The sequence below is a fragment of the Macrobrachium rosenbergii genome, unplaced genomic scaffold, assembly GCF_040412425.1.
Source record: "Macrobrachium rosenbergii isolate ZJJX-2024 unplaced genomic scaffold, ASM4041242v1 13909, whole genome shotgun sequence".
In the NCBI taxonomy this organism is placed as follows: Eukaryota; Metazoa; Arthropoda; class Malacostraca; order Decapoda; family Palaemonidae; genus Macrobrachium; species Macrobrachium rosenbergii.
In genome coordinates this window covers 85,372-107,686 of record NW_027100726.1, presented here as the reverse complement: position 1 = coordinate 107,686, position 22,315 = coordinate 85,372, and positions in this window count along the sequence as shown.

Sequence of the window (22,315 nt, the reverse complement as noted above, 5' to 3'; positions counted from 1 at the left end):
ATTTTGCACTAATGCAGTTGAAATAATCTGTTCTCTCTTATGGTTTTTCAGTCTAAAGGTTCTTTGCAGTGTCCCTTCGGCTGATAGTTGCAACTCCTTTCATTCCTTTTACTGTACCTCCATTCGTATTATCTTTCTTCCATCTGGCTATCCAGCCTCTTGTAACAACTATTTCAAAGTGCAACTCTAAGATTTTCCCCCAGTTTCATCTTTCAAACCTACTTACTCAATTTCCTTTCCAGCGCTGAATGACCTCTTAGGTCTCAGTGCTTGGCCTTTGGCAGCCGCCCTAGACTCTGTATTCCATTCCATTCTGTGCAAGAAATATCTTTATAATGTCAAGGCGGTCTTAGTTGATGCAAAGGTCAGGGAGTTGCTTTCTGAGGGAGGTAACTGATTGTGTGTGTGTACAAATTGATCTTCTCCTTGTTCACTGGCAAAATTGACAGAATTAGAAGGTTATGTAACCAAAGAGGTCTTAATAGAAGGGGTTATATTAAGGGCTGATTTAGTAGAAATCTCTGCTCAAAAAGTATGGAAATGGTGTTCCATTTTTCAGAGAAGTTTGTTAATGGCGTGTAATGTTTATGTACTAATTTCCACATTGAAGATTCACATTCTCTGGAAACCGATAATTTTTATATCTTGGTCATGATCTCTCTCTCTCTCTCTCTCTCGTATTCCAGATGTAAAACTGGAGCGCTTACACCTGCCTCTGTTTCAGCTTTGTCATTTTACATATTTTTCTGTAACAATATTGTATAATACCTGTACTTTGATGTACAGTATATATAAATACATAAATTCCTCCTAAGAATATTTTTGTAACAGTTTTCTGTATATTTTAGTGCTGAAAATAAAAAGTATACCGTATTTACATTTGGTTTTTATTAGCACTGTCGGCTGAATTATGTAGTTTTAGTTAAAAGGTTCGATGTTGGTGTACACAGCTTACAGTTACTACTTGTTCTTATACTGTAACCACAAACTTGTAAAACAAGAAATACACAACCAAAAGAAATAATTCAAAAGTAGATTCAAGAGGCCAATTGAGAATTGTAATAAAAAAAGTCAATCATTGAAATGACTCTTTGGCTTGAAAGAGCTGGAAACTTGCCACGAAAATTATGTGAAAAAAGAGAAAGCAAAGTGAAAAAGGGATAAAATGTGTAACTGTGTAATTAGACAAAATATATGAGGGTAAATAAAAGAAGTCATTAAGAATCTTGCATCAAAGTGAACTAACACATACACACAAGGAATAGACTGTCAGGTGTTTGATTTGTGCATCAAACACGATAACCTAAAGAGAAAATCATTCATATTATCAAAGATGTTTGTTGGTAAAAACGAGGAAATAGAATGTAGGTGTTCCTTTACACGCCATAAAATATATAACAGTTAAAATGCCACAAACGCCGTGACTTGGAAACTTTATTTCTTAATGACATCATATAAAGAATATAAGTGACTTCCCCAAGCCACACTATGACATGGAAATAAAGGGAGCTTTTGATAAGATTAACGGAATTTGGGAAATGTAAATCTTTCTTCACAGAGGGAGAATCACTTCTGAAATGCAAGAATGAATAAACACAACTGACTTTCGTCAGCTTATGGCAATAGCTTAAGTTTGGTCAATAATCCACTTGCCGAAATCTTATGTTGCAGGAGAAAAACTTGGGGAAATGAAATCTGAATGATATTTGAATGTCTTTTAGAATTATATACGCTGCTGGGAGTGAGGAAAGTGAATGTAGTATTTTACTACAATGAAAACATTAAATTCTATTCGGAAATTAAAAGAATTGGGATGACCATTCTTTGACAGATTTTGTAACGGCATAGGGCCTCTCTCTCTCTCTCTCTCTCTCTCTCTCTCTCTCTCTCTCTCTCTCTCTCTCTCTCTCTCTCTCTCTCATGTTACACTAAGGAGCGATAGTTCCGGTCTCTCTCTCATTCTGCCCAAAGGAGCGAAAGCTCCGCCCTCTCTCTCTCTCTCTCTCTCATGCCAAACTAGAGAGTATAGTCAGTGCTAGCTTAGGTCTCCGGGGGGAAAGACGTGAAGATTTTGTGCTCCATAAAAAGTGAAGTTAAAGACAGGCTATAAATGCATCCAAGTGATTGCACAAGCAACCTGAGAAGGATTTAAAAGCGGATGCAAGCAACTAAATAAGTGATAAAACTTGCTTGGAAAAGGACCCGTGCGATATTTTGTGATAAATAGTGAGTATGATAAACAAACAACAGACCATATGGGTGGCTGTGTTATGAAACATCTTAGCCTCAGGCTAAAAAACTCGGCAATGTTAATGAACATCAGAACATCAATACATCTTATTCCTGCCAGCTTTAACTTTTTTAATGTTTGTTGATGACACCAGGTTAGTGAGAATTTCCCCTTTGTGTCCAAGAATAACATATATCAAATAAAACCTCCATTGAAGAATTATCTGTGCTGTGTCATTGAATGATTTTGTGGTCATTTGAAATAACGAATTGTTTTGCAAAAACAGTAGAAATGTTATACCCAATCTGAAACCGCTATTTGTTAAAGACTTCCTAGAGAGTTTAATTGTTTGTTTCTGTCATAAAATGGTTACAGTAATGTAGTTCGCTGCTGGTTAGACTGGCCGAATTTAGGGAGTGAAAATCTGCACTAACAAGTATTCATAATGGACACCGATATTTTGGAATGTAAAGACAGTTTTATTTGAATTTGGTAAGTTGACGGAAAATAGTTTTAGATGAGGGAAATTCAGTTCTGAAACTAGTGGTACAGCAGGGCCTTCTCTCTCTCTCTCTCTCTCTCTCTCTCTCTCTCTCTCTCTCTCTCTCTCTCTCTGTGCTACAAAAAGGAGCAATTATTGCTTGGGCTGTAGCAAGACCACCCTCTCTCCTTCCCTCCCTCTCTCCCTCCCTCCCTCTCTCCCTCCCATGGGATATTCAAAGGAGCAAGCGCTTACGCTGTCACAAGACCTCTCTCTCTCTCTCTCTCTCTCTCTCTCTCTCTCTGGACAGAGGTGATTTCAGTGTTGTGCCTCTTTTTTAATATTTTTATAAATAAAAATAATTATACTCTCTCTCTCTCTCTCTCTCTCTCTCTCTCTCTCTCTCTCTCTCTCTCTCTCTCTCTCTCTCTCTCTCTCATACAACTGTAGAAGTCTAAATAGTAAAATTTAGTGTTGGAGTAATTCTAGAGAGTGAAAGTCGTCGAATGTTGTGCTGCATAAAAGTGACGTTCTCCTAAAACCGTGTATCAATATGGCTGTCAAAACAAACTGATAAAGAAGTTGAGAGTGCACACACACAAGGAGCTCAATATTCAGTAACACGTTTTTGGAGAAGGATTCACGATATATTTTGTGATAAAATGTTAACACTGTTACAGGTAAGGGTAGTTAAGCAGCCATTATTCCTCCCTGGATTTGTGCTTGTCCAAGTGCTCAAATAAACACAACAATTAACAGGTCCAGGATGAAACTCTGTAGTAACTGAACGCCGTAGTACTCCTTTCTCATCCCGACACAAATCAGTAATCATAAACACATTTTACGAACAATTCTACGATTACTTCGACTCTATGTGAAGCTACCGGCCTTGTCAAACACTTGTCAAACACTTAAATCACTTCGTAACTAAGTTTTCCTTACGGTCTTAGCATCAACCAACGCCTTAATCGAAGCATTAAAACCTTATCTCTTATGTGAAATGTGTCATCAATCTCTCTCTCTCTCTCTCTCTCTCTCTCTCTCTCTCTCTCTCTCTCTCTCTCTCGTGGTGACGCCAGCTTTAGTAGCCATCAATCAGTCTCTGTCTTTCTCATCCTGACGCAAATCAGCAATCATAACCACATTCACGAACAATTTTACGATTATTTAGTATCCTCAAACCCTTCATACAGTATAACTCCTGGCTAACTTATCAAACTCATACAACTAACTAACTTTTCAAAAACTTATATCACACCTAACTAATTTTTTCTTAAAGGTTACATATCAACCGACGTCTAAAAATGTAACATTCAACGCTCACGTATTTCGATAGCCTCAATTTAAAAAAGACAGAAAATATTTTATTCACTTTGCGGGGCCGGGAACACTATAGCCACCTATTATCGAAAAAAGAAACCAAACTTCTTCGAGGCCTAACATGCGCTGATTACGATATTTATGCCATTTCCTGCTGTAGGGGATGATTTTGTATCGTATTTGACGTATTTTGAAAGAGACTGCGACTAAATTGCGCTAATATTCAAGGAGAAAATGCCATTTTAAAGTTTACGCATTTAAAAAGTCGCTAAAAAGTGAAGTCTTCGTTTTATTTCAAATTCGAATGTGGTCCAAAAGCCAACGAATTCCGTACCTTATTTGCGCTTGATTTCGTCTTATTATGTGGTTTATTTATCTCAAATCGACGTGTAAGCATTCTTTATTAACTTTATTCTTCGGTTTTATCGTCGTTTTTGCTCGAAATATGACCGAAATACGTCTTGAATAATCGCTATGTCAGATTTAATTGAGTTAACCATATTATTTATCATAGAAAACGTATTTTAAGAGAAATTGTACATTAATTTCTTTCGGTGTTTGAAGGCGTATTTTCGCAGTATTCTGGTCTAAAAAAGCATTATATGAGGGAAAGTATGCTTCCAGAATCTGCAAAAATCATTAAGGAACAATTCTATAACGATTAAAAGCTGAAAAAAGCGCGTTATAAGGTTAAACAAAGCGAAAATAGCGTAAACTTATTATTTCAATTTACGTTTTTGAAGTCGTATTTTCGCAGTATTTCGACCTAAAAAAGCATTACATGAAGGAAAATATGCTGCCAGAATCTGCATAAATCATTAAGGAACAACTCTACAGCAATTAAGAGCTGAAATAATTACGTTATAAGGTTAAAACAAAGCGAAAATAGCGTAAACTTTTTATTTCAATTTACGTACTTAAAGGGGTATTTTCGCAGTATTTCTTACTAGAAAAGCATTAGCCTATATGAGGAAAAATATGCTTCCAGAATCTGCAAAATCATTAAGGAACAATTCTATAACGATTAAAAGCTGGTCTTTGAAGGCGTATTTTCTTAGTGTTGTGGTGTAGAATAGACAGAGAAATTAGATAGAAAAGAGAGAGAGAGAGAGAGAGAGAGAGAGATAGAAAAGAGAAAAAGAGAAGGAGAGAGAAATAAGAATAAAGAGAGAGGCAAAGAACACAGTGATGACGCCCAAAAGCTGCTGTTGTATCGTGTTATCAATACGCTGATCGGGGCTGGGTGTTTACATGAACCATAGCCTATGCAGTATATCGTGTTGAAGCCATAAAAACAGTCATAAAAGTGAGAAATAATGGCCTTGCGATTAAGCTAACCAATTCATGAATCAGCACAGCCTAAATGCTTACAGCAGCTGGTTCTATAGCCCCGCCTTCTCAGGGAGGCGTTTTCGTGGAAGTTCCAGGAATTTGAGGGTTGGCCCAAGTGATGTACTTCTTCAACCTCCAATCAGTTATGTAAAAAGTGCTTTTGAGTGTTGGGTGAAAGGAACAGACGCTTTTCTTGAAATGATGTATTTAATAAATCCTCAATCATTCTTCATTTACATCTTCATAGTAGATCACGTCAAGCGTGTCGTTCACTGTAACACAACAGTGGCACATCAATAATCAATCTAATTTAATTCAATTTTAATCAGAAAAATAATAAGCTATATTATATCACAAGATCATAAATAATTAATTGGTAAACATTTCTACTCACATTGTACTATCCCCACTCAGTTCTTAACACTTTTTAATGAATGACTCGCGCCAACCTCTCGGTCTCGCTGGCATGTGCACTGTCCCAGGTGTCCCTTCAAAAAAATGGGAGACGCGGCGCCGCTCTGGCCCTGAGATCCGAGAGGCAGAGGGGAGCCAAACAGTTGCATTTATATCCACATTTAAACTACAAAGAGCAGCTCCAATAATTCAAAAACAGTTTAATAAATTTCAATGGAACCTAAATCTATTTTCTTCATCATTCATGAAATCGCCAAACTGCAACCAGAAAAATATATCAATACAGTACAAAAAATTACTAACTAAAAACTCAGTCATTTCCGTCGTAGCAGCCTCCCATTGGCTGAAAAACAACAAAGGGGCATATGGCGGCAAATTCGGCAACACTCAGAAACGGCAAACAAAGTGCAATAGAACAAAGACACTCAATTCACGAGAAAGTGCACAAATTTTAAGGAGTAAGTCAATTTTGTATATAGAGATCTCTGAAGACAGATCAAATTCCCCTATCCACAAATGTTCATAAGTAAATTGATACACACCTCTAAGAAATGACACTGGCAGCTAAAAAACCAAAAGTACAAAGGCAAACATATTCGAAAATATATACATCATAAACAAGTGTCATTGCTCAATGTTTCTCGTGTTCTACAAGATAAAATAAGAGACTCGGATTCTGTAATAAGACGCTGAAGAAAATTCCATAATTATTCTCAAAGAAAACAGACAACGCAATGTCAAAATATATAAAAATCATAGATTTTCTTACAAATTATTCATAGAAAGGTGAACTAAGGATTTTTTTTTTTTTTTGGCCATCACACATCGTTTGATACAAAATTCTAGTGTTAAAAATCTACAGGCTCATGCACTGTATTAAGACACTACATACCAAGCAAGCATTGCTTATGTACAAATACAGCAATATGAGTGAATAGGTCTAGGCCTGTCTTAGTTGTGACCTGACCACACTCTCCTTGGACCTCCCATACATAAAAGTTCTTTTTGACATTCAACATTCTCATTTGTGGCACAGAAAGTTGGAACATCTGGGAAAGCCTAAGAGAAGCATATACGAGGCTCTTCCCACCTCAGCCAATCAGCTGTCAGCTTAGAAAACTTAAGCCCTTTTGGGTCGACTTCAGAGTTGGTAACCGACTGGCTGTATACCTCCTGCTGGGGGCATTCCCTCCTTCGGGCCACTGCAGTGCTGACCCCAAGGAGTCCTTTATTTTAATCATTTTCAGTTTTTTACACAAGGTATATGTATACAGTACACATGAGGACTTCTGTATTTCAACTTGTCCCTTAATAATGAGCAACAATTCTCAGTTTCTTGAAACTGTTCAGGTTAACAGATTAACGTTTATTTTTTTGACAGACACTGTTCAAATTCTTACTTTGTACACAGAGCTACAAAAAAAGCCTCCCTTCTCAAATATTAAAATAAGATGAAACTCCCAACACAAGCACATTACAAAACATGAGCTACTCCAATTTACGAAAAAAAAAAACCCTAGAATTCACTTCAGAAGAATATGGGGATACAACAAAATATCTTTACATCCAATGATTTATCTCAATTTCATGCCCTACCAATCTGAGATTCAAATATCTATTACTATTAACTAATGAACACCTATAAGCGTGTGGTTCGCGTGCATTTAGAGGAGGAATGCAAGTGTGAAAATGCGAGAGTGAGGTTCTAAATCCCTATGTCTGGAAGCAATAGCAACAGCTCCTTGGTGTGTAGTATAAGTGTGTAGTTCAAGTGTGTTTAGAGTGAGAATGTAAATGTGAAAATGGTTAAGATTGAAACACTTAATCCCTGTCTGAAAGTAATGCCAACAATTCTTTGGGGAGTGTGTGTGTGTGTGTGTGTGTGTGTGTGTGTGTGTGTGTGTGTGTGTGTGTGTGTGTGGTAAGGCGTACGATGCAGCTTGGGAAAACTATGTAATGAATCTTCAGAGAACCATGTGGGGACTTCGGAAAGGAACAAAATGTGAAGAGGTGGTTCAGTAAAACGGAGAGAGAGAGAGAGAGAGAGAGAGAGAGAGAGAGAGAGAGAGAGAGAGAGAGAGAGAAATCTCCTCAGGGCAAAAGCACGTGGACTTCATCATAGCATGAATTGTGTAGGTTTTCTTTTGCCAAGTGTTCAAGTGATCAGTACTGCTTCTACAGTGCAAAAAGATTTGAATTCTTTAGCCTCAAAGTTGTGTTGTGAATTTCCAAAGTGTTTCGGTGCAGCAGCTTAAGCTGGAGAGTGAAGAAATGCCCTTAAATGTGTCAGGTTTGTGGTTTCAAGTTCATCAAGAGGGAAGTCTAATCAGACTGGAAGGTTGTGATGAAGTAGCCAGAACAACGTCTTAGTTATTGAAATAACTGTAAGAAAATATCTGGTTTCTACGGCTAATAACATTGCAAAAAATACTGGCTCTTCATAGGGAAAATTTGCCTGACTATAAGCCTACGAATTCAGGGTACATCAAATCTAGATTGCAATGTCTGTTTGGTATACCAAGGAGAAACTAGACAGAGTTATAATTTTCTTCGATGCCACTACAGTATTTTTTAATAGGGGTTAGCCTTTTGTTTTGCTATGAACTAAGTAAGGCACGGTTGACTTTTTCGTTTTTGCTAAATGAAGGCTAAGACTTGGTAAGAACTGAACAAAAAGCTGAAACACAGAAGTCCTTATACAGAAAAAAGAATTAATACAAATTGGTATTACAATAATTTTCCCATTATTTAAGTTTTAAAGTTAAATTTTACCATTAACAGTTAACTGAATCTTAATCTGATGAAATTACTGAACTTGAATGGGAATTTTATGAAACATATGACCACAAAAAACAAAAAAATTGATTAACATCTCAACCTAAAATACTCTCCATAAGTCAAGACACTGTCGCATTAGGAATCCTAAGACTTACAAAACATATAACCAGAAATTATAAACTTGAATTTATCAAACAATTTACATTAATAAAGCCAAAAGCATGCAAGATATACCTTTTTATAATGTGACTACATTCTCCCAAATGATTTAGTTCCAAAGCTGAGACAGAACTCTTCTTCTGCCAAGATTTCATTTGTGAAAACGATTCGAAATATCCTCCATGGCGCCTGAAACGACCTGTACTTTATGTGTGGCTACTTGCTGACATGGCTTCATTGTGAGTCGATCTTTTGAAAAGTGAACTTGTAACCAGAATTTCTGACTAATAATACCAGTTAATTAAACTTTTATACCATACTAAATCATAAAAGTCCACCAAGATGTGAACTTCCGTTTATAACAAAGGTCTGAAGAATATTTAAGTGCTCTATTGAAAAATTAACGAATAGTTCCCAAGATGATTTTCTCTCTCCAAAATGTCTGCCAATCAATGTAATAACATTTAAGACGATTAAAACCTAATCATAACTTAGTTTATTTATTCATATATAAAAAATATCCCTATTAAACTCCCCTTAAACCAGTGGCTCTTACCCTTTTCATTACCACGCCCCCTCTGAGATTTGGTCCTTCCCTCCACGCCCACCTTGCATCTATGATTTTAATTCCCTCCCAGATTTAAAGGAGGATTTAAAGGAAAATAAAAAAAAAAGATAAAGAGAAGGGGTTTCGAGGGATAGGGAGGGAGGTAAATAATTACAAAACATGGTCAGCCCAACGAGTCTAACTAGAGTAGTAGACTATAGGAAACTAACGTTATAAGGCGATACTTTGTATTTTTTTTATATAAACTTCTTGAATATCAGTTCCTAACTCTTGTTAAGAGAATAACAAATATAACTGGAGAATTATTAAATTTTCCCTAGGGCTCGCGTCCCCCCTCCCCCCCGTAAACTGCTGACGCCCCCAAGGTTGAGAACCACTGCCTTAAAAGAACATTTTCGAGTTTACTTATTCATATACCTAAGATGCCATTGTTAGCAATATCTAATCTCAATTAAAACGCCTTGAATTTGAGTCTACTTACAGATTCATTTGCCTAGAATATAATTTCCAGGGAAAAACCAGTAATCCCCAAATGACCCATTCAGTATGACTGCATCATTTACCTAAAATATCTTTATAAGTATTGCAAATTCCCCTTAAAAGTAATACTGAAATTTAGAGTTCACTTATTAGATAATTTATCTATAATACAATTGACAACAATAACAAACTGCCCTAAAAGTAAGAATTTTAATTTGAAACCTTAACATGCCAACAGTGTCTTGAAATATGCACACATGCCATGATAATAATATTCTTGGTAAGGTATTCAACAGTATTCATGGTATTAACTTTTAGAATTTACGTATGTTTAACGTTAAGTAAGATGCATTATTGTCATGGCAAGCCTTGTACAGAAACGACAGTTTTATATAATCGCTGATAAGGATGACAAGTTCTTTTTGTCATAAAATTTGAGATAAAACGACAAACGAGATTTTGAAATATCCCTTGTCTTAACAGTTGAAATGCGTGAATGCTTCAGGCTGTGCTATCTCTCCTGTATGAGGCAAACCCTTTTAGTAGCCTAAACATTTTAAAGTAGAAGTACCAATGCCTACCTAACATTACAATAACACATGACTTTAAAACTATCATTAAATCTAATTCTAAAGGAACTCTGATATAAATCAATAAAGAAACTAACTATGGATGAGGACTATGAGGAATATATGAAAAGCCTAATTCCTAGTCCCTACTTTGAAGGAAGCTAGTTCAAGAATATCTACAGTCTTAAGAAAAATAACAGAAATCATTTGTAATTTAGACGAAAACATTACCTATTCTATAAAGGTTAGCACCTCACAGGTTTTGTTCCACATAACTATGACCAACTAAACTGACTTCAGGAATATGACTGAAAATAATAAGAATAACCTACTAGAAATCTCACTTGACCTTCGTACCTAGGCAAGTGTGTATTGAACAATGACCTACTGGATACTGCAAATCAAAACTGCAAATCAAAACTACGTTGATCAACACTGCAAATCAAAACTGCAAATCAAAACTGCAAATCAAAACTGCAAATCAAAACTACGTTGATAAAGAACTATCCTCAAACGTAAGTGACGTCTCGATACGAAATAGTCAGAATGTAGCCTCGACTATCTATAGCTGGTATCACGTTAATAAGAAATTCAAGTTTAATATTATGTTCCCTGAAACATCCTCAGTTACTTGATAGTAATAAACTAATGAGAATTTCAGGTCAAAATTATGTATCCTGAAATGTACTAAGCTACTTGGTAGCTTGGAAATTCAATTGAAATGTTTGTATAAAAAACATTGCTGTATTGAACTCATAAGATATTTAAATTAGCACAGAGAGAGAGAGAGAGAGAGAGAGAGAGAGAGAGAGAGAGAGAGAGAGAAACGTTGGGGGAGCGAAATGGTAACCTGAAGCAACCTGAGCTTTCGGATAGCCGATCTTAGACCACATAGCTATTATTGACAAAGAAATTTACCTATGTATCCGGATACACTTGGCTACTTGTGACTGATAGAAAACTAATACTAGATTCAAGTAAAAGCAAAACTACGTATCCTGAAACATACAGAACACTCGATAAAGAATGATAAAGAATTTAAATAAAAAAAACCCTATACAGTACATCCTAAAAGTGATTGAGCTGACAGTCATTTTAAACTGGTAAGAAATAAAAGTAAAACTCTCCTGAAATGTACCGAAGTACTTGACATATTAAACTTCCGAATCTATAAATCCCAAGACCATTACGGCAGTTCACCAGCTGACGCAATAAGGAAGTGGACAAAGCCCCGCCTACATGGGGGATTTTGGGGGAAAGTGAGCAGACCACCTCTTTCTTTTGGCCTTCATATATCCTGCATTATTCTGAGGTACAACACAGCTACTGTTAACCTGGCAAGAAAATTAAGTAAACAATATGCATGCCTAACACTGCGCTGCCTTATATTTGATAAGAGAAATTCCAGTGGAAAACAAAGTTTGTATTCTGAGATATATTGAAATAACTGACAGCTGATATTAAGGTGATGGGAAATCTTAGCAAGACAACTAGGCTACGTATCCTGGAACATACTGAGCTGTAAGTTACCTGATAATAAACTTATGAAGAATCTAAGTAAATGTCTGTTAGTTAAGATAAAGCTTAAATAACCTTTAGGTATAAAAAAAATCTGTACACCCTGGATAATACTGAGTTACCTGCTAACATAAACTAAGAAGAAATGAATATATGTATTCCTAAATATTTAACCACTAACGGGTTGAAATAATAAAATTATAAGTCTTGAATCACATGAACCACCTCACATGGTAAAGACCTCTATAGTTCCTACTTAAAAATTACAAGAAACAGAGCTGGACTCTTCTTGGCACTTCGGGTCACAGGCACTGCTGCCATGACCTTGAATAACACTTTCTCATGACTACAAACTTAACACTGCCATAGTGTAAAAGCCAACACAAGTAAGATTATAATCTCATGTGAAAGTATGACTTTTTGTTAGGCCATTTTTCCCATTTCATTCAGGCCCTTTGTACAGGTTTGACAGATGGCGATGTAGTCGTCTCTTCAGTAAATGGTCTTCTTCTTTTATAGCAGATAATTGTGGAACTGTGAGACTGACATCTAATCTACTGGTTCCATTTATACCTATTCAGCTTGTCCCATCTCTGCGTGCTCGCTGCAGCCACTTTCCTGAGGAGAAGAGTAGTAGTTAATGACTTCATATCACGCTGAGATCCTTTGGCTTGCAAGGTTTTAGGATAATAGATAATTCTGTACAACCAGGCCCCAATCATCCTATACCTAGGCCCCTTTCACTAAAAGGGGCACAGATTGGGCAGTATATTTTTAAGACTAGTTTCAAACGTCTTTAATTTTTTCTAAACACCCATGTGAAAGGAAATCTTATTTATTCAAAGCCAGAATAAATATTACGATAACTGAAAGTTGGATTTCACAAAAAAGTGAAAGGCTTCTTAGAGTAAGTTTCAATCATTACATTAATGTAAAAAGTTCCATATCTTTATGCGTATTATTATTATTATTATTATTATTATTATTATTATTATTATTATTATTATTATTATTATTATTATTATTATTATTATTATTATTATTATTATTATTATTGCTGCTTGGGTCTGGCTATAACATTTATAAGACTATTTCAACATTTTCACGTAATCTGGTAAGATTTTTCAGCACCACCGATGCCTCAACTCTGTGTTGCCTTAGAGCACCCAAACACTCCCTGGTCGGCTCAGGTACTTTAAGAAAAGAGCCAGTTACTGCTCTCTCTATTGACTTTCTGACGGTACTCGTCAAAAGCCAGACCACTTTATAATACACAATACAACTGACTCATAATCCCTGGGGAGTGACAGAAAAAATTAAACTAATTTTACAGAACTTCACTTTCAAAATACCAAGATTTTTTTTATACAAAAATTAGGAATCCTACAAAGATCTGCTTCCCTAGCTCATTGTACTACTGTAGTTAGAGTTACTTTAACAAAATTAATAACTTTATTAGAATATTTTAAGAGCTATTGGCACAGACAGTCCACGACCTTCAGTTTCACTTTTAATCTAACTATTTCATGATTCTGTCCTAGGCCTAGGTCCAGTACATTATATTACACCATTTTCAGCTCCTATAGAAACAACTTCTAAATCCGCGGTTTCGAATCAATCTGATGAACCATTTCTATCCCGCACAAATTATAAATATTCCCAAAGAATCACATTCAGTGTGCATCAAACACCTACCTTTCTGAAGTGTTACACAACCAGGAGCATTTCCTTCAAAATTCTTCAATAATTATCACCTTCAAGAACTTGCTGGCTGTGGATAACCTGAAAGAATGAGAAAGACATTAGTTAAATTATGGGAAATTAAGGTCTATGAAAAAGTGTCCTCAATGTTGAGTTAAAAAAATGTCCTATACATTAAAGACAGTACAGATATGATGTACAGTAGTCCAAACTCTTAATTCAGTAACATATGCCCTGGACATCAAAGGTCGTTTAAGAATGTATCTTGACTTAATTCTAAACCAGTGCCCAACAGTTCAAAAATAGTTCAGTAATATTGTGGTCCCAACTCTGATACAGTCAAGATGTACTCAAAACCAACCAAAGGTAGTCCAGATGTAATAATATACCTTCACCTTAATTCACTGCAAATGACCTTCACATCAAAGTCAAAGTCGACAGAGGGGCTTTTATTATTTTATATATATAAAAAATTCAGTACGTTAAATTTTTCTGGCAAGCTTTTAGTTTTGACGGATTTATAATTGATTAATGAAATTTGGGGTGTCAAGCCAAGCACTGAAGGGTCACTTAAGGTCATTTGGCGCTTAAGAAAGTGAAAAGAGGGAGTTGGAGTGGTTGGACAGCAAGACAGATACAGAAAATAAAGGAGATGAAATACAAGGAACTGAACGAAACCCTGCAGTTGCACGAAGAATCAAAGGAAGGAAGTGTTAGTGGACTTAAATAATCGAGAGCATGTTAAAACGTGTGACTTTTAATAATCGGGTGGAGAGTTAGAGCTGTATATCTCAGAGAGCTGTACATTGTAATGTCCATATGAAGTCATACAGCTGTTCAGGAGTCACGCAGTGGGTCTAAATCATATCAGTAGCAGATACCTAATCAGACTCTTATCGATAGAGTGGGATTAATAACAGATAGTTTATAACGCGTCAACTCTTGTCAGTGATACACCTGTTCACGAGTCAGGCAGTGGGTCTAAATCATATCAGCAGCGGATACCTAATCAGGCTCTTATCGATAGAGTGGGATTAATAACAGTTAGTTTATAACGGTTCAGCTCTTATCAGTCACACAGCTGTTGTTGAGTCACGCAGTGGGTCTCTTTAATATCAGTTCAGATCTGTTCGGCAAGGTGTCTCCTCCTCCTAATCAGACTCTTATCGATAAGGTGGGAATAATAACAGATAGTTTATATTGATTCAACTCATCAGTCATGCGACAGTTGATGAGTCACACAGAGGGTCTCTCTCATATCAGTTTGGGGTCCTTTTCCCCTACTTAATACATAATTTTTTAATATATGCATGTTATTTTCTTCAGCAAAAATATAAAAATAAAATAAATAATAATTGAGGACGCCAAGTGACACCCTTTCTTGAGGACGCCAAATGTTCAGGACGCCAGGACGCCAAATGGCACCTTTTCCCCTACTTAATACATAATTTTTTAATATATGCATGTTATTTTCTTCAGCAAAAATATAAAAATAAAATTGCAGGTTATTTTCTTCAGCAAAAATATAAAAATAAAATAAATAATAATAATAATAATTGAGGACGCCAAGTGACACCCTTTCTTGAGGACGCCAAATGTTCAGGACACCATATGTTCAGGACGCCAGGATGCCAAATGGCACCTTTTCCCCCTACTTAATACATAACTTTTTTTATATATGCATGTTATTTTCTTCAGCAAAAATATAAAAATAAAATAAATAATAATAATTGAGGACGCCAAATGACACCCTTTCTTGAGGACGCCAAATGTTCAGGACGCCAGGACGCCAAATGGCACCTTTTCCCCTACTTAATACATAATTTTTTTATATATGCATGTTATTTTCTTCAGCAAAAATATAAATATAAAATTGCATGTTATTTTCTTCAGCAAAAATATAAAAATAGAATAAATAACAATAATAATAATAATAATTGAGGATGCCAAATGACACCCTTTCTTAAGGACGCCAAATGTTCAGGACGCCAGGACGCCAAATGGCACCTTTTCCCCTACTGTTAAAGGTATGACTTTGTTCCCTGCATGCATTTGGGGTCGGAGTAAAACATGCCAGGATCGTTATCTCTATGGACAATGACTGCAGAGCTGTCGGAACTGCCAATCTGTACGGCTTTTAAAGCTGGTGAATTAAAGATATTTTATTTTCTCAAGTAGTTTGTAGTAAGTTTAAAATCTGATTTTCTCATAAATGACTTTTTATTCAATTGTCTCTTATGCTGAGAACTGTAATATTGTTGTTCAAAATTCCGTGTTAAATCTCACTATGTTTGTATGCCTGGATCTTCATATCGTCTATGACGTGCCACGTCATTTTCGCTGTTGGTGATGATTTTCGTCTAATTCTTCTTTTTATGAATGATTTATTCCCAATTGGTGCTGTATTTAGTTACCTCAACACAAATATAACCTTATATAATGAGGGAAAGCTTCTCATAGAAATAATCTAGCTAGGTTTCACCCCTGTCTTTGAAAATACTGTTGTCCACTTGCGCTGATTTTCTTCGGTGGCCAATAGATGGTGTTCGCGACTTGCCTGCACAGTAGTCTCAAAAATCCTCTAAATTGTTCCGTGGAGAAAGGACCGCATGGTGACCACTGGCTGCCTTAGAGTGTACCGAGAATTGAAGACATAATTAAAGATCGATTTCATTAATGGATCTTTTTTATACTATTTCTTAACATAATTAGTGGTAAATTCCCAATTATCATTTTTTAACATAGGAGAATGAAAATGAATTCAAAATGAAACGAAATATAGACTTTGGACACATGGTAACTCCATATAATCACATGATCATGACAGTCTGCTTCTATATGTATAAAACCGAATCAAGACTATAAACAATGACTATATTTGTATCCATTTCATGAACCTACAAAACAAGATAATGAAAATGACCTGCAGTCATCTCATTTCATGAATACGTTCTCAGAGGGCTGTTATAATGAACAACATCAACATAACAAGGTCAAATGATACTATATTCATGGGACATTTGTAGCTTACAAACTTACAAATCAGTCATCGTGTTGCAGACTAAGGGCTGATTTAGATTCTAAGGACAGAATCTGCATTCGACAGGAATATGCTCAGCCAGAATTCAGTAATGTATCAAGCATCAATATTATACTACATGCACCCCATAGGCGGGTAGAGCCGTCAGTGCACCTCATGCGGAGCACTGTAGGCAGTAGCCTACTTGCAGTGTCCCTCCATGGCCCCTAGCTGCAATCCCTTTTATTCCTATCACAGTACCTCCGCATTATCTTTCTTCCATCTTACTGTGAGGTTTTTCTCCTGTTACACTCTGCAAACCTTTTTACTCTCGTTTTCCATTTCAGCGCTAATGACCTCATAGGTCCCAGCGCTTAGCCTTGGGTCTAAATCGCGTATTCTGTTCCATTCAACATTCTGAAATCTGTCGCGAATTAGACTCAAAAGTTTCAGAACAACAGAGGACGTCAAAACTGTCATCGGCAACATCCAAGTCGTTTTTATTCTAAGATAATCCAGGGGCATTGCTTCATGAAAGCGGTATTTCCTTCACCGATTCTGCGGGCAAAAGGATTCAGTTCAGTATCGCCAGAAAGAATCAATAATCAATAAACATCAATGATGTTTTGCAAACTTAATAAAAGCAAGTTACAATTTATACGTGTAAGTCAATATAGAAAAGTGAGTGTCCACAAAGAGACGAAAATATGGCCGGAATGAAACGGGATTTTCTGGAATAAGCGTTTATCCATCAAGTAGGCTACACACAAGCATTTCACCTGCTTCTGTTATTATATCATACGCCTCATAAGATCAGACATTATCCTTCTGTACAGTACTTCCCTGAGGTTCGAGTTTTTCCACACAATGATCCCTCTACTCTCTCTTACTTCCTAATGAACGCCTTAATATTCTTTGGAAGCTTGAATTTCAAGTCAGTGGCCCTTTTGGTGGGGTTCTACTCTATGAATAGGGTTCTTCGTCTTCTGAATAATAATAATAATAATAATAATAATAATAATAATAATAATAATAATAATAATAATAATAATAATAATAATAATAATGATGTAATAATAATAATAATAATAATAATAATAATAATAATAATAATAATGTAGTTACGTCCAGCCCTCAAAAGAGGGAGGGGAATAAACAGCCTCTGTATTTATCCGATTCTCTCACAGAGTCTGTCTTCTTCTTCTTCTTCTTCTTCTTCTTCTTCTTCTTCTTCTTCTTCTTCTTCTTCTTCTTCTTTCGGTTTTATCATAATTTTCTTTTCTTTCTCCCACTTGTGGCGTTAGGGAGTCTGCATCTACTCATTCATTTCACCACAAGCAATAAAGTTTCATACTGAACTCAACCCTAGAGCAGTCTCTTTATGGTTAGAGATGCAGTTACCACTTCTTATCATTCTCTCTCTCTCTCTCTCTCTCTCTCTCTCTCTCTCTCTCTCTCTCTCTCTCTCTCTCTCTCAATGGAAAGGTGACGATTGATATATTTGGCGAACAAGTGAGCTGTTGAAGAACCGAGGAAGGAAAACCAAAGAATGTGGAAGAGGGGAATGAATGACGTCATCACCAGATGGATCTTCTTCTTCTTCTTCTTCTTCTTCTTCTTCTTCTTCTTCTTCTTCTTCTTCTTCTTCTTCTTCCCTCGAGGCGAAGACTTAATTATGTCGTCCTTGACTGAGGTCTTGTTGTGCTTTCGCTGCTTTCGTTTCATGTCTGGATGCATGCATACATACATGCATATACACATACATGCATTCACAAATGCATGCATGCATAATCATAGGTTTGTTTTCCATTTCTTCTCTCTCTCTCTCTCTCTCTCTCTCTCTCTCTCTCTCTCTCTCTCTCTTTTGGTTTCTCCAAAAGAAAACTCTTAAATGTGAATACAAAATATTATAACTAAATAGATGATAGTTTCTGTCATATAAAACTAGATAAATAACTGAGGAGATTCTGACTTTGGTTTTCAGATACCAAAAGAAAACTCTTAAATGTGAATACAAAATATTATAACTAAATAGATGATAGTTTCTGTCATATAAAACTAGATAAATAACTGAGGGAGATTCCCTGACGAAATGAGAGAGAGAGAGAGAGAGAGAGAGAGAGAGAGAGAGAGAGAGAGAGAGAGAAAGAGGAAAAAGCAAAACACCATTGCTTGGTTCTTCATGACATAAGTGATGTATTTGATATTCACTTCTAGGAACTCTCGCTAAGGAAGATAAACAGAAGGAGGCGTCATCCCTTGACGTCAGTCGAGTCCTCTGATTATGAGGACGTCAGTCAGTGCCCTTGAAACACTCCTGCCCATCTCAGTGCCTAGTTGTAGCCTGAGTGTACACACGCACACACACACATACGTGCATATGCATATTCACACATATATCTATCTAACTTTATATACTGTATGTATATATAGTCACGATGCGTTCCAAGTACCACTTACCAACCATAGAATTCAAAAATGACCTCACTACAGCCAGATACCTGAATTCTCATAAAAAAAAAAATACAACTGAGTACTCTAAAGGCTACAGGGATCCCTCAAAAAAATGATCAGAATTGCACTAGAAATATACTAGAGTAAAAGGACATCACTCCATTACTGTAACTGTCTCCCAGGTTAGAGTGACATCTGTAAAAACTGAAGGAACAAAACTATCTGTCACTTTTGTTTATTCACATTTAATTCCTCCCACTGGTGGTCAATAAATGAAACACTATTGTAAAATCTTTAAATACAAACATTTATTTCTAATTCAAAATTAATAAATCAAAATTCATAATTTTACTTTGAAGGAAAATTACTATTACTTGGAATCAAAATTCACAATTTTACTTTCAAGAAAAATTACTATTACTTGGTATCAAAATTCACAATTTTGCTTTGAAGAAAAATTATTATTACTTGGAATCAAAATTCTCAATTTTACTTTAAAGAAAAATTATTATTACTTGAAATCAAAATTTACAATTTTACTTTGAAGAAATGTTACTATTACTTGGAATCAAAATTCACAATTTTACTTTGAAGAAAAATTACTATTACTTGAAATCAAAATTCACAATTTTACTTTGAAGAAAAATTACTATTACTTGGAATCAAAATTCACAATTTTATTTTGAAGAAAAATTACTATTACTTGGAATCAAAATTCACAATTTTACTTTGAAGAAAAATTACTATTACTTGGAATCAAAATTCGCAATTTTACTTTGAAGAAAAATTATTATTCCTTGGAATCAAAATTCACAATTTTACTTTGAAGAAAAATTACTATTACTTGGAATCAAAATTCACAATTTTACTTTGAAGAAATGTTACTATTACTTGAAAACACAAATCTTAATTAATTCTCAAATCAAATTATGAAACAAACTTAAATCGCCAAAATGTTAATATGCGAATTAAAATTGAGTAAACATCTTGAAAAACTAGGAGAGATGAAACACAAAAAGTATTAAATTCAAAAGGAGTTAAATAATTCAAATGACATTAAGAACACACTATTACACAAAACATGAAAATGAAATGTAATGTAAATTCACTAAAGCAAAAATCACTTAATATATTGGCCGGTCTACTAATCACTTATTTAAACACTTCAGATTATTTAAACACTTCAAATTATGCACTTCAAATCATACCCTTCAAATTATACCCTTCAAATCATACCCTTCAAACCATACCCTTCAAATTATACAATGGTATAAATTTTTTGCCAAAAAAATACCTTAATTGTTGTGGCGCCAGGAAACACTCAGAATTCACAATCTTACACAAATGCAAATCCAAGATTTCACAACAAATTTAACAAACACTAAAGAGTGACCAGTATAAAAATAATTTACATTACAAAAAAATCTACTAAATGGATATAAGAGAGAGAGAGAGAGAGAGAGAGAGAGAGAGAGAGAGAGAGAGAGAGAGAGAGAGAGAGGTATTCTCCTTTTAAATCTACACCACACGGTTCTTGACCTCTCAATGAATATGGTTTCTGTATCCAGTTGCAAGCAAGACCCCAATAGCATATTCTAAAACATTTTGGGGCCAAGACCCAAAGAAGATTCTGGACTTCCAGTCACATGTGACGTGATCAGAATGGGCTGATGCAATTGTCTCCATCAGGGCACATTTGGGAAACAAAATATGTAACCAACACGTGGATCTGCCTCTAAGACAAAAGATGATCGCATGGCTCGAAGCGTCTTAACACGAATTTTGACCACGTGACTCTTAACAGGGAATTGTGAGCGCTCAGCATCACAATAAAAAAAAAAAAAACCTTATGATCGACATGTTTCATAAACAGACGAAGACCGAGATGATGATAGCCCAAAACCTGGACGTACAAATCAAAACAAAAGATGTCTCGATGACAAACCAGCCACCTGGTAACAAAGTCATAAAAAAAAGACACATGGCATAATCTCTCTCGCTATAGTTCTCTAAACAAACATGTTATTAATTTCTTGTGAAATCCTTAACAAATAGTAATTTGCATAAATGACATTTTGCAAACTAATATTAATATTTCTACATCATCATTACATATAATAACTTGTACTTAGAAAATTATATGATAATTAGAAATGCAACTAGAACATTCGAAAAAAATACAATAAAATATATATATATATATATATATATATATATATATATATATATATATATATATATATATATATATATATATATATATACATATATATATATGCATACATACATCGTACACACATATATATATATATATATATACAGTATACATATATTTATTAGATATATCACGCACAATCACTTGTGGAACAGAAATAAACTTCTGACTCAGAAAATTATTTCTGTTCCACACGTATTTGTGTGTTGATATTTCTAATATATTCACTCAGAAGGGATCATTCGAATGAAATGCTGTCAGGTGGGTCGCTGCTGAGTCGGGAAGTTGGGGAAAACACTAGTATGGTATGCAAGCAGTTAGCCTGCCCACGTAAAGCCTTAAGTACAGTGGTGCTCAGGTTTGAACGTCTTCTATGACTTGTGTGGCCTGGTTGGCAGTGGTCTCGTTTTTCAATTGAAAGACCTGGGTTCGATCCTGATGTGAGTCAGAAATTTATATATATATCAGTATATGTATATATATATATATATATATATATATATATATATATATATATATATATATATATATATATATATATATATATATAAATATAAATATATTTTGACTCATCGGGATCGAACCCAGAGAGAGAGAGGGAGATACAAGTCTAAAGAAGTTCTCTCAGTGTATGTTCAGAGACCCAATAGACATAACACTGATATGGCTCACTAATCAATGGTTATCTCTCCCTCGTTGAAATATCTCTGAGATATTTGAAATCACCTGTTTACTGTGATGTAGTTCTTCAGTGGACTAATCAATTTATCTCTCTCTCTCTCTCTCTGGACTCTCTCTCTCTCTCTCTCTCTCTCTCTCTCTCTCTCTCTCTCTCTCTCTCTCTCTCAACAATGGATTGGGTAAGAGGTTTATGAAAAGGCCTCAATATCTGGAGAAGGAAAGCAAGTGAATCATTATCGTAAACCATCCAAACTCTAAGTGTCCTAATCATCTTCCTGACTTTCTCTGCTTTCCCTCTTATGATGGCATTGCCACTTTTATAAGATAAAGTCCACCCTGACTCATTTATCTTTATCCCTCAAAATCGAGGGGTAGCAAAGCAGTTGCCTCACAAGT